This window comes from Rhinolophus hipposideros (assembly GCF_964194185.1).
Source record: "Rhinolophus hipposideros genome assembly, chromosome: 12".
Lineage (NCBI taxonomy): Eukaryota > Metazoa > Chordata > Mammalia > Chiroptera > Rhinolophidae > Rhinolophus > Rhinolophus hipposideros.
In genome coordinates, this window is record NC_138058.1 from 75,868,968 (window position 1) to 75,880,565 (window position 11,598).

Consider the following 11,598-nt stretch of genomic DNA (forward strand, 5'->3'; position numbering starts at 1 on the left):
GGAAAGGAAAACGCCAGCTCGAAAAGACCACTGCACCCCCATGTTCAGTGGGAGCCCAGACATGGAAACAGCCTGAGTGCCCAGCGATGGAGGAATGGATAAGATGTGCGCACACACACACACACACACACACACACACACGTGAGCACACACACACACGTGTGTGCACACGCACAGACTCACAGGAATATTATTCCGCCATAAAAAAAATGAGCAAATCCTACCACTTGTGACAACATGGATGGACCTTAAAGGCTTAAGTCAGAGGAAGACAAATACTACATGATCTCATTTGTGTGTGGAATCTGAAAACAAACAAACAAAACAAAAAACTCATAGAAAAAGAGATCAGACCAGAGATGGGGGTGGGGCGGGTCTGGGGGGAAAGTGGGGAGAAGGTTCAAACTTCCAGGTGTGAGATGTGTCCTGGGGACGCGTGCACAGCAGGACTAGAGCTCACACTGCTGTGCGATGCACAGGACGGTTGTGAAGGGAGTAAATCCTGAGAGCTCTCTCACAAGGAGAAATGGTTTTCCGGTGTTCCTTCCTTTCCTTTTTGTTGATGTCTATGAGAAGACGGGTGTTGGCTGAAGCCCTGTGGTAACCATCTCACAGTACGCGTAGAGCAAACCGTCATGCTGTACGCCTTAGACTTCCACTGCGATGTATGTCAAGTATTTCTCAGTACAACTGGACAAAAAATTTCACACAAATATGGCGCTCTGGTGAAAGACTGACTGTTCCTCCTGAGACCAGGACAATGCCAGGACACCCATTCTCACCACGTCTGCAACATGTGCTGAAGGACCGGCCAGTGCAAACGCCAGGGGAGGGAAACAAAAGGCCCGTAGATCAGATGGAGAAAAACAAGAGTCCCTTGTTACAGATGACTGCTGCTTAGCAAGTCCCAAGGAGTCCACACAAAGCGCCAAGAACCGTTAGGTGGAGTCAACCGTATCTCTAAACGACCAGTGAACACGCAGACACTGAAACTAAACTCAGTATCATTTACAATCACTCAAAACAATGACACACTTCGGTGTAAATCTAACAAAACATGTACAGGACACACGTGCTGAAACATGCTAATGAGAGAAATCACAGGGGAGCTAAGTACATGGAGAGCTGTGTCGGGGTCGTGGGTTGAGAGGCTCAATGCAGTAAGATGTTGGTTCCCCCACATGGTCTCCAGCTTAACACAATTCCCGGGAAGAAACCAGCAGGAGTCTTGGTAGACAGAGGCAAGATTCCTCTAAACCTTGCATAAAAGACGGAACCAGAAGAGTAAAACAATTTTGAAAAAGAAGAAAGTAGGAGGAACCAGTCTACCCAATTTCAAGACTTACTATACAATGGAACAGAACAGAGACCCCACACAAATACATCCAACTTATTTTTTAAAGGTGTGTGGGGGGGTGACGAGGGTAAAATACACATAACACAAAATTTACCGTATTAATCATTAAGAGCACAGTTCAAATACATTTTCACTTTGTTGTGCAACCATTGCCACCATCCAACTCCATGATTCTTTTCATCTTGTAAAATTGAACCTCTGTCCCATTAAACAATGACTCCCCAGTAACCACCATTCAACTTTCTGTCTATGATTTTGACTGTTCTAAGTTTATCTCACGTAGGTGGAATCACACAAGGCTTATTTCACTCAGCACAATGTCCTCAAGGTTTATCCGTGTTGTAGCGTGTGTCAGCGTCTCCCTCGTTTTTGTTTAGGTGGAACCATATTCCATTGTTTGTACAGACCACATCTTGTGTGTCCGTTCATCCATCAGTGGGCACTTGGGTTGCTCCCACCTTGTAGCTACTGTGACCACAGCTGCTGAGAAGCAGCACACAAGCATCTCTTCCAGGACCTGCTTGCCATTCTTCCGAGCGCACGCCCAGAAGTGGGGCGGCTGGATCACGTGGCTCTTCTACTTTAAATAGTTGAGGACCCATCGGACGGTTTTCCATGGTGGGCACACCACTGCACATCCCCACCAGCAGCGCACAGGGTTCCCGTGTCGCCACATCCTCGCCAACCTTGTTCTTTCCTGGTGTTTGATAGTGGACTTTTTTTTTCCCCTTCTTCCGCCTCCCCCCCCCACTCTGGTTCAAGCCGTTGCTTCTCAGTCTAGTTGTGTAGGACCCAGCTCCCTGGCCCAGGCTGGTGCCATGGGCCTTGCGCTCCCCCCACTGAGGCAGCCGGTCGCCAGTCGCCGGTCGGCCACTCACAGCGGCTCATGGCAGCTCTCGCTGGCTGATGGCCACTCACACTGGTTACCGGCCACTCATGCTGGCCGCCGGCTGCTCCTGGCAGCTCACAGCAGCCCACGGCAGCGCACACCAACCAACATCTGGTTGCTCACGGCAGCCCAGCTCCAGGCAGAGCCGATGTTCACAAGCTTAGCTGTAGAGGGTGCACTCCCCTGGGTCATGTGGGAATCGAACCCGTGACCTCGGCATTAGGAACACGGCGCTCCAACCACCTGAGCCACCGGGCCAGCCCGATTGTGGCCATTTTTTGATAGTAAAATGTGTGAGGTGGCATCTCATTACAGTTTCGATTTGCATTTTCCTAATATCAGTGCATCTTGTCATGTGCTTACTGGCCTGCACCCAACTGATTTTTTTTTAACTTTTTAAATTTATTTTAAGTGTGTTTTCCTAGGACCCATCAGCTCCAAGTCAAGTAGTTGTTTCAATGTGGTTATGGAGGGCGCAGCTCACACTGGCCCATGCGGGGATTGAACTGGCAACCGTCGTTTCACGAGCATCGCGCTCTAACCAACTGAGCTAACTGCCCTCCCCTGCAGCTGATCTTTGACAAAGTGCAAAAGCAGCTCAGTGGAAGAAAGATGGTGTTTTCAATAAATGTGCCACAGCTGTCAGACATCTAGAGGCAGCACGATGAGCTCAGTCTAAGTCTCAACCTCACACAAATATTAACTCAAAATGTCACAGACTTAAATGTAAAATTATAAAACTTTCAGGAAAAAAACAGCTGAAAAATCTCCAGGATCTCGGACTAGGCAAACAGTTCTTAGATATAACACCAAAAGCAAGATTCACAAAAGCAAAAATTCATAAATTGGACTTCATCAAAAGTAATATCTCTTGCTCTGAAAACCCTACTAATATGCAAAAACAAGCTACGGGAAGGGGGAAAAGCATTTACAAACCACATATCTGCCAAAGGTCTTTTATCTAAAATACAGAAAGAACTCCCAAAACGCAACAGTAAAAGGAACACGTCAGTTAGAAAATGGGCAAAAACATGAAGAGACATTTCGACCAAGGGGACATACACTGGCCAACAAGCACGTGAAAAGACACGCCAAGGAGACGCACAGTGAAGCCACGAGGCCACCGCAGGCCTGGCAGGATGGCTGAAATCAAAGCAGTGACAATACCAGAGCTGGTGAGGATGACGAGAGCATGCTGCTGGGAATGGAAAACGGTATAGCACTCCGGGAAACTGGTTCTTAAAAAACTAAACACCCAAGTGCCCTACGACCCAGCCATTGCGCTCCTGGGCGCTCGTTTATCTCCAGAAATGAACACTTCCGTTCACACAAAGCCTGCCTGTGCACGAATATTTACAGCAGCTTTATTCATAATAGCCGCAAACTGAAGCCGACCCGGGTCTTTCTGTGGGCGAACGGCTACACAAACTGGGCCATCGACGCCGAGGACCCCTACTCAGCCACCAAAGGGAACAAACTGCTGACAAAGCAACACCTGCCAAATTTCCAGAGATCTGAGTGACACGCGCCAACCCCACGAGGTCCCTCCCTGTATGATTCCATTTATAGAAGGGCACTCAAAGGATAAAACTACAAAACCACGACAGACTAGTGGTGCCCAGGGGTTGGGGAGAGGTGGGCGGAGGGGCGTGGGTGTGACTGGGAGAGGCAGACGGCCCTTCATGAGGGACGTGGCCTGTCACGGGCATCTCAAGGGCCACAGCTGGGTGGGGCTGTCGCACTAGTGTCACGAGACCCCCACTGGGGAGACAGGGAACAGAGGTCTCTGTGCTGATTTCACAACTGCCTGCGAGTCCACAGCGGTCTCAAAAGCTTAAGTTTTAAAAGCTGCCTGACAGCCCCTTATATTTCATTTGTTCTGTTATTTACCTGCATATTCTTTTTTTTTTTTTTTTAAGGAGGGTGCCGCTCACAGTGGCCCACGCAGGGATGGAACCAGCAACTTTGGTGTTATCAGCACCGCGCTCTAACCAATTGATCCCACCGGCCACCCCATGGCTGCGTATTCTTTACTGCCGCTCCCAAGGAATAATTGTCTATACAAACAATAGGAAATAACTCAGTATCTTCCCTAGCAGGGTGATTTGCATTTTTTATTATTTAGTGGCTTGAAAAATGTTTATTTCAGGTCCATAAGCCATGATGGGTTAAGTGCTACACATTTTTAGGACACCAGTCAAATTTGGAAGACCCTCTACCAGATTGCTCTCAGAGCTGAGGTGTTCGATTTCAGGCAATTCAAGTTGGTTTCTGTCGTGCACTCATCACACTCTTTACACTGACCACACCATTGTCCAGTCTGTAACTGATGACCCCTTCCTTACTGCAAACCACTACGCAACTTAACCCCAAAATAATTCAGCCCCACTCCACTTCAGCCTTGCCCCCCGCCCCCACTCAGGGGACACTGGCAGTGTTAGGAGACAAGCTTGCTGTCCCACTGCAAGGGGCAGAGGGACTGGCTTCTGTGGGGCGGGGCAGGTGCTGCAAAACGTCCCACCGTGCACAGGACGGCCCCCACAAAGAATAACCAAGCCCCAAATGCCAAGAGAGCCGAGCTGGGAGGCCCTTAGGCGATCGAGATGCCCTGGCTACTCGAGCACTACCCGACAGAACTGAGGCCGCTCCCACTGGTGGCACCATGTCACGTAGGCACAGCCTGGGTGAAGGGAACTGGGATGTATTCAGCAGCCAGGAGCCGGCTGGTATCCCTCGGTCGTCACTGCCTCAGTCCTCACGGCCACCCCTGGGGCAAGGCATTAGGGCAGTTTCAGAGCCTTGTGCACAAGGCCCGAGACACAGGGCCGAGATCACAGCGGGTGAGGGGGCTGCACAAGGCCACGCCTCCCTCCTCCTCCCCGCCTTCCCTGCCTCACACCCCACGGGGTACTTGCCTTTTGTTCCAAGGGCCTAAAATGTTAAGGGTGTTTTTTTTAAGTGCCAATAGCCTGAGAATTACTCGTTACAAAACTAAGCGATACTATTATACTAATTTGCCGATTTCAGTAAATTGTAAATTTGAACCAATTTTAAGACTGTAAGTCACATTTACCCGTGCCTTGCAAATAAGTACCAAACAGTCATCAGAAATCACCAGCTGTTTCTCCTTCTAGGCCTGTCTTCCTTTCTTCCCCTTTTCTCTCCTTTCCTACAGCTTCTGAAACCACTGAAACCATGGCCTTTTCCCTCATGAACTCTGACCCTCTCAAGGGCCTGGCCACTTCCAGGGGTCCCTGAGAATCTGGCACGCCTCCCGGGGACTATTTACATTTCTGAGATAAGGGAGAAATCTGGATCCCAGGGCCACCCCAAACCCATGCGTCTCTGGCTGGGAATGTGCAGTGAGCTCACACAGCCCTGCGGCCGTATCGCTAGGACACTTTGCCCATGAGGCCGTTCACCACGGCCATCCCCTCCCTCCAGGGGCCTGACAGCTTCATTTCTCCCGGAGCCTGAAACTCAGAGCAATGCCAGACCTCCGTCCCCAACTGTGTGCACTCACGTGGCCCGGCCTCGCCACGTACACGCTGTCAGCCTGGGCACTTGTGGACAGAGCCCAGGTGGTCCCGTCACGGCCAAAGCCCTTGAGAATCCAGGGACACAGCGCCCAGCCTGGTGAGAGCCAGCTCTGGCTTTACACCTGGTTCTATACCCAATGCATCAGCAGGACACACACTGGAACATCATCAGAGAGACTATGACATGCTGAAAAATGTGCAGTCATGTCTCTTCTGGGAACACAGGTCAATGGCCCTGACGCTGGACGTGCTGATTCCATAGGTAGGTAGTGGGAGCCAAGCGTCGTCATGTCTAACAGGTCCCCAGGCGACGCTACCGCTGGCTCGGGGCCCACACTCAGGGTCCCCGTAAGGCCTGAGTCACACAGTGGACAGTGCCCGGGGCCTGAGGCCTGGCGCACTCACACATTACATGGCAGCCGCTGCCGGCATTCTAACTTCTCCTCCCACCCCATGCTGCTCAAATCCCAGCGCGTCTGCCCCACGAGCCTGCACGTTCCTGCTCCAGCACAGAAACTGAAGTCAACAAATTCACCGACGAAGGGAAAGACCTGTTGGATGTGGCCCCGTCCCCGTCAGCAGCCACTTGGGAGCAGGGAGGGACAACGCAGAGCCACAGATCACAGCCGTCAACAGGCCCAAGGTGGGAAAATCAGATGAAGACAAACAGCAAAGGCAGCTGGAGAAGCTGCTAACACCACAGGAGGGACTCCGGGGGGTGGGGTCCTCGGGCTCTTCATACCCCACCCCCCGCCCCAAGCATCTCCCAAGCCTGTGCACCATGTAGGGGTCACCTGGGTCACCCTCGGTCAGACGTGCAGCCAGCAAGCCGCAGAGAAGACACTACAGGGATGAGGCTCCTGAAGGCGCGCCTTAGAATCCGAACTCGCGAGGCCTTGTTTCCTAATTACCACTGTGTGTCTCTCGCCTGCTGGACGGAGGACTGCCCGGCGGGGGCTGTCACTTGCGCACCGTCCCAGGCTCTGGCATGCAGTGGCCCCCGACGCGGCTCTGCACCCCCTAACGTACCTGAAGCACACCGCTGTCCTCTTGAGGCGCTGGTGACTGCCCGGAAAGACCAGCTGGACGCAGAGCGGGAGGCTGAGTCCCAGGCCAAATCACAGCAAACTCGCCAATAATCCCTGATAAGCAGTAAAAGCCTGGAGCGAAGGCAGGGGTGGTTCCGCTGAAAGGTCTTACCAAGAGCCATCACACACAGCAGCCTCACCTCTGGCGCCCCTCACGGGTCCTTGGTCTCAGACCCTCAGCTGGCAGCACAGGCCTCATAAGCACCTGGCAGAGCCACCAACTTTGAGGGTTCTCCTGCAATGCCTTCACTCAGTGCCCAGAGGGCTCCGAGCCCAGGGAAGGGGCAAGGCTTCAGGAAAGCCACGGGCTTGAAATGGAAAGCAACCAATCGGAAAGATGAATACAACGTCCTCCTTTGTCCCTTTCACCGAGGTGAGAGTTGCAAGCTTGGCTCTTCATCACCTAGTTTTCCTATATTTCTGAGATAATTCTCAGGCATTACCAATCAATATTCATGATAGGTTCCACTCAGTCTCACTCCTTTCAAAATTCTACAACCAGTTTGGTTTTCCAGGACAAGAGAGCTCATACACTCATTCAACAAACAAGTACTCAGTTTTCACCAAGGGCCGGGCTCTTCCAGGCACACAAACCTGGGCAGGTGCCAAGCGGCAGTCTGTGTCGACTGACTTTTTGTTACTGAAGGTCAGTGACTTGCAGAATTAGCGGGACTATTAGACTCAACTAGTCCAGGCTAAGCCTTCATCTCCTAAATGAGAAACTGAGGTGCAATGAGGCCGCTCCCCCAAGGCCACCATGCCATGCAGGGTGACACCCCCCACACACACAGGTCAACCTCCCCGACCAGGTGAGGCACTGACCCTGACCACAGAGGGTCACTGTCATGGAGCTGGCCAGGTCCCCACACGGTGAAGTCTGACACTGAGGGCATCTGGCACCTGTACACTTACTCCTCGGAGAAAACTGTAAGGAAATGAGGGACCAGATGCCGACTCACTTGTTCTAGGTCACTAGAGCAGCTAGTAAGTTTCACAGACCCCCATTTAAACATGTAAACGCATGCGTGCCCGGCCTGAGCTATCTCCGATTTACATATTTGCACGAGTAGGCACAGATGTGTAGAAAATATTAGTTTTGGTGTTGTTTGGAGGGGAGAAACTGTCGTGTGGGGTGACAGGCGGGGTCTCTGGTCCCGCTCCCCAAAAAAGAACACAGAACGTAGTGAGGCCAAAAAGGAACACCCACGGAGCCATAGGTAGGGGAGTCACACCACTATATTCTTGCTGGCAGCTGGGTTGGAGACACAGGAAGCAGGAGCCACAGAATCCGCAATCCACACTCCGCCACACTCCACAACCTGCTGTCCTAACCGCAATCACACTCGCCAGCCACCATCTTCTTGCTAGCCCCCATTTTTTCCTAGCGTAACCATGGCAGTTATATTAGTGGTCAATGGCTCACTGGTTACAGCTGACGGCCAACTAGCCACAGCTGATGGCCATCCAATCACAGTTGATGGCCATTTACTACCTGAGCCAACACCTTTCCAAGTGAGGCCGAGAGCCTGGAAACTGCACGCCTGGCTCTGTCCCCACAGTCACCGGTGCCGGGGGTTAAGACCCTCACTAGAACATCTTAGGTACTCCGGGCTTGAAAACTGCCAAACACAGCCAGGAGTAAAATTAGCAGAACTCCACGTATGGGGCATGCAGGGTTCTGTAAGGACTGAAAACTGATTCATCCATTCCCAAGGGGACAGTTAGGCTGTTTTAGGCACAGACAATGCGCTCAGGGAAATGCAGCCTCAATTTCAATGTTCTTACACAGCACAGGCCTAACTTGATCTGTATACAATTTTGAGTACAAACGGGAACGCCCAAGAGGCATTCAGACTTGACTTCGTTATGACGTCATCACGGCTGCTCCTGCTAACTCCAGCGAGAACAAGTCAGCTGCTTCTCTGAGGGCTACGGGCAGAGGACCCAGGACCACCTTGGGGAACTGAAATGTCTTCTCATTGGATTGGTCACGCTGCATTGTGAGAAATGTTTACAAACACCAAGTCTAACCCGCGTTAGACATCTAATGTGACACACGTCACCGTGATCTGCTACTTCAGAACATCTGGCTCTGGCCCTCTCCCAGCTCTGACCTTTAAAAACTATTCTGTTTTTCTTGACAGCAAGTTTAATGAGGAAAATAGTGGGGACAGTGTGCAGCCCACCCATCAAGTAAAACCGAGCATGTCCAATACGCATATACGTAACAGACTGCTCAACAGTACTGAGTATGTATCTTGTTATAAACACAAATTTTAAATGGATAAAAACAGAAATAATGGTACATAAACCTTTTTGTTCACCAAAATACTTTCAGTGAAAGCACTATGCTTGACTCAATTTTTAAAATCTGTGTAATATTTTTGACGTTTAAAAATTGGTTTAGTTTGATACTGGAATTTAATAATTTTCGCAGCTTATAGATTCCTAATAATGTCATCTAGAATTAGCTTCAAAAATCACCAGCAAAAGGATGTAGGAATACATGAAACAAGCTGAGTTATTATCAACTACCTGAAGCTGGGTGACGGGGACATTACACTACGATTATATTTTTGCATGCATGATAGGAAATTACCACTTTTATAGAAGTTTTAGAAGACCCTCAAGATACATGCAAATGGGAGCATATCATTGGCTATGTTTCCTATTCAGCAATTGTGCAAATACTTTTGTTGAAAAATAATCAAAATTTTCCACCTTTCCTGGTATTTTTTTTTATTGCAAGGCACTGCATAAATTTCTAACAAATGAATTCAAGGTCAGCTGAAACTCCTGGGTTTTAAGTGGGTTACAATATTCTATTCCCAAGTTCTTACAGCAGCAGGTACCTTACTTGTACTGACATGAACATGTTTCCGAGTTGTGGGGACCGAGTCCTAGAAAGCAGTTTCCAGGCTCTCGGCCTCACATAGAAGAGTGCTGGCTCAGGTAGTAAATGGCCATCAACTGTGATTGGATGGCCATCAGCTGTGGCTAGTTGGCCGTCAGCTGTAACCAATGAGCCACTGGCCACTAATATAACTACCATGGCTACGCTAGCAGCAAATGGGGGCTAGCAAGAGGATGGTGGCTGAGCCTGCAAGTGGAGCAGTGAGGGTTGTGAACAGTGTGGCTCCTGGTTCCTGTGTCTCCAACCCAGCCGCCAGCGAGAATATAGTGGTGTGACTCCCCTACCTATGGCTCCGTGGGTGTTCCTTGTTGGCCTCACCATGTCCTGCGTTCTTATGTGGGGAACGGGACCAGAGACCCCGCCTGCCGCCCCACACGACACCAGTGTTCAGTACAAACTAGTTTCGAAAACAATGGTTTCCTCCCCTAAAAACTTTTCTTGGAGAGTTTTTGTTTTAATTCCTAATGTCTACTATGCATACTACTGATAGCCTCTTGGCATCACAGAAAAATCAACCAATTCAGAACAGTTTAAAAGAACGCCTAACAACCTAGAGTGGCTTGTAAATCCTGCTGCCCAGAGACGAAGCAGTGAACCTGGGAATACAGTAAGTTTCATATGAATCACTCCCCAGCTGCCTCAGATCCAACCACTTACTAGACCCATAAAACCCCTAAGTGGGTTCTTGCAACTGCAGCCCTTTATAATCACCTGAAAAACCAACACTGAATCGGCCCTCCTCCCTCCCCTTCTGTAATCGAAAGCTCGGAGTTCCATCTCCTCCCCTCCAGCTGACCCCATGCCACCTGGGAGGCTGCTCCAGACCCCACCGCCCAGGTGACGCCCAGGTGACAGGGTCGCTGGCAGCTGAGATGGGGCCTGGCCAGCGCAGTAGTGACAGTCACACTGCAAAGCCCTGGCACTCACTAGCCATTTCTCATATTGAGCAATCCTTAAAAGCCACTTGGCACCAACAGAAGTGAGGCCTTCGGCGCCACTCCAACCACCCAGGCGACGTGGGACAGACGTGTCTCCAGCTGTCATCGCACCCACTGCCTTCATTTTAGGAGAAAAACTATGGAACTGAGTAGCTTATCTGCCCCAAGTTAACATGCCACTTAAGATGATGGCATTAAAATCTATTTACTCATACTCTGAACACTTGACTTCTCAAAGACAATTTAAGACGTAACATAAATTTACAGTATGAAATCTGATTCTGGGGGATGGGAAAGGGGAGTAGTTTAATGGGTATGGTTTCAGTTCTAGATTTCAAGTTCTGGACGTGTTTCACAACATCGTAAATATACTTAAGGCTACTGAACTGTACACTGAAAAATGCTTATGATAAATTGTTCTTTTCAACAATAAAAAAATTAGTGAATAAAATACCTTCTCATCGGATTTTGCTCTTGGAAAAGATTGTCTCGATCTGTAATTTGTAAGGAACCATTTCTGGCCTGTTTTAGTTGTTGCTGACATCTGTCCTTTCTCTTACGCGGAATTATTTTAAGCACGACCAGTTCCAGGGCTGCTGGGAGCTGGGCCGAAGGCGCGTTACTTGCCTCCTCCCCGTCTCTGGCGCCCGTTTCCAGGCTGAGCCATGTGACGGTGCCATCGGCACTCCTGGGACCACCACCTGACACACCTGTTACCACACCACGGCATCCAAGCACGTCCCTCGCGTGCCTCCAACTCCCGGGCACAAACTACAGACACCTGTTCCCTCTCTCCCGTCTTGCGCAGGAAGCTCCTGATAACGGAGACAGTTGTGCAGCTGCGTCTCCACGACTGTGAAAAACAGGCCTGGA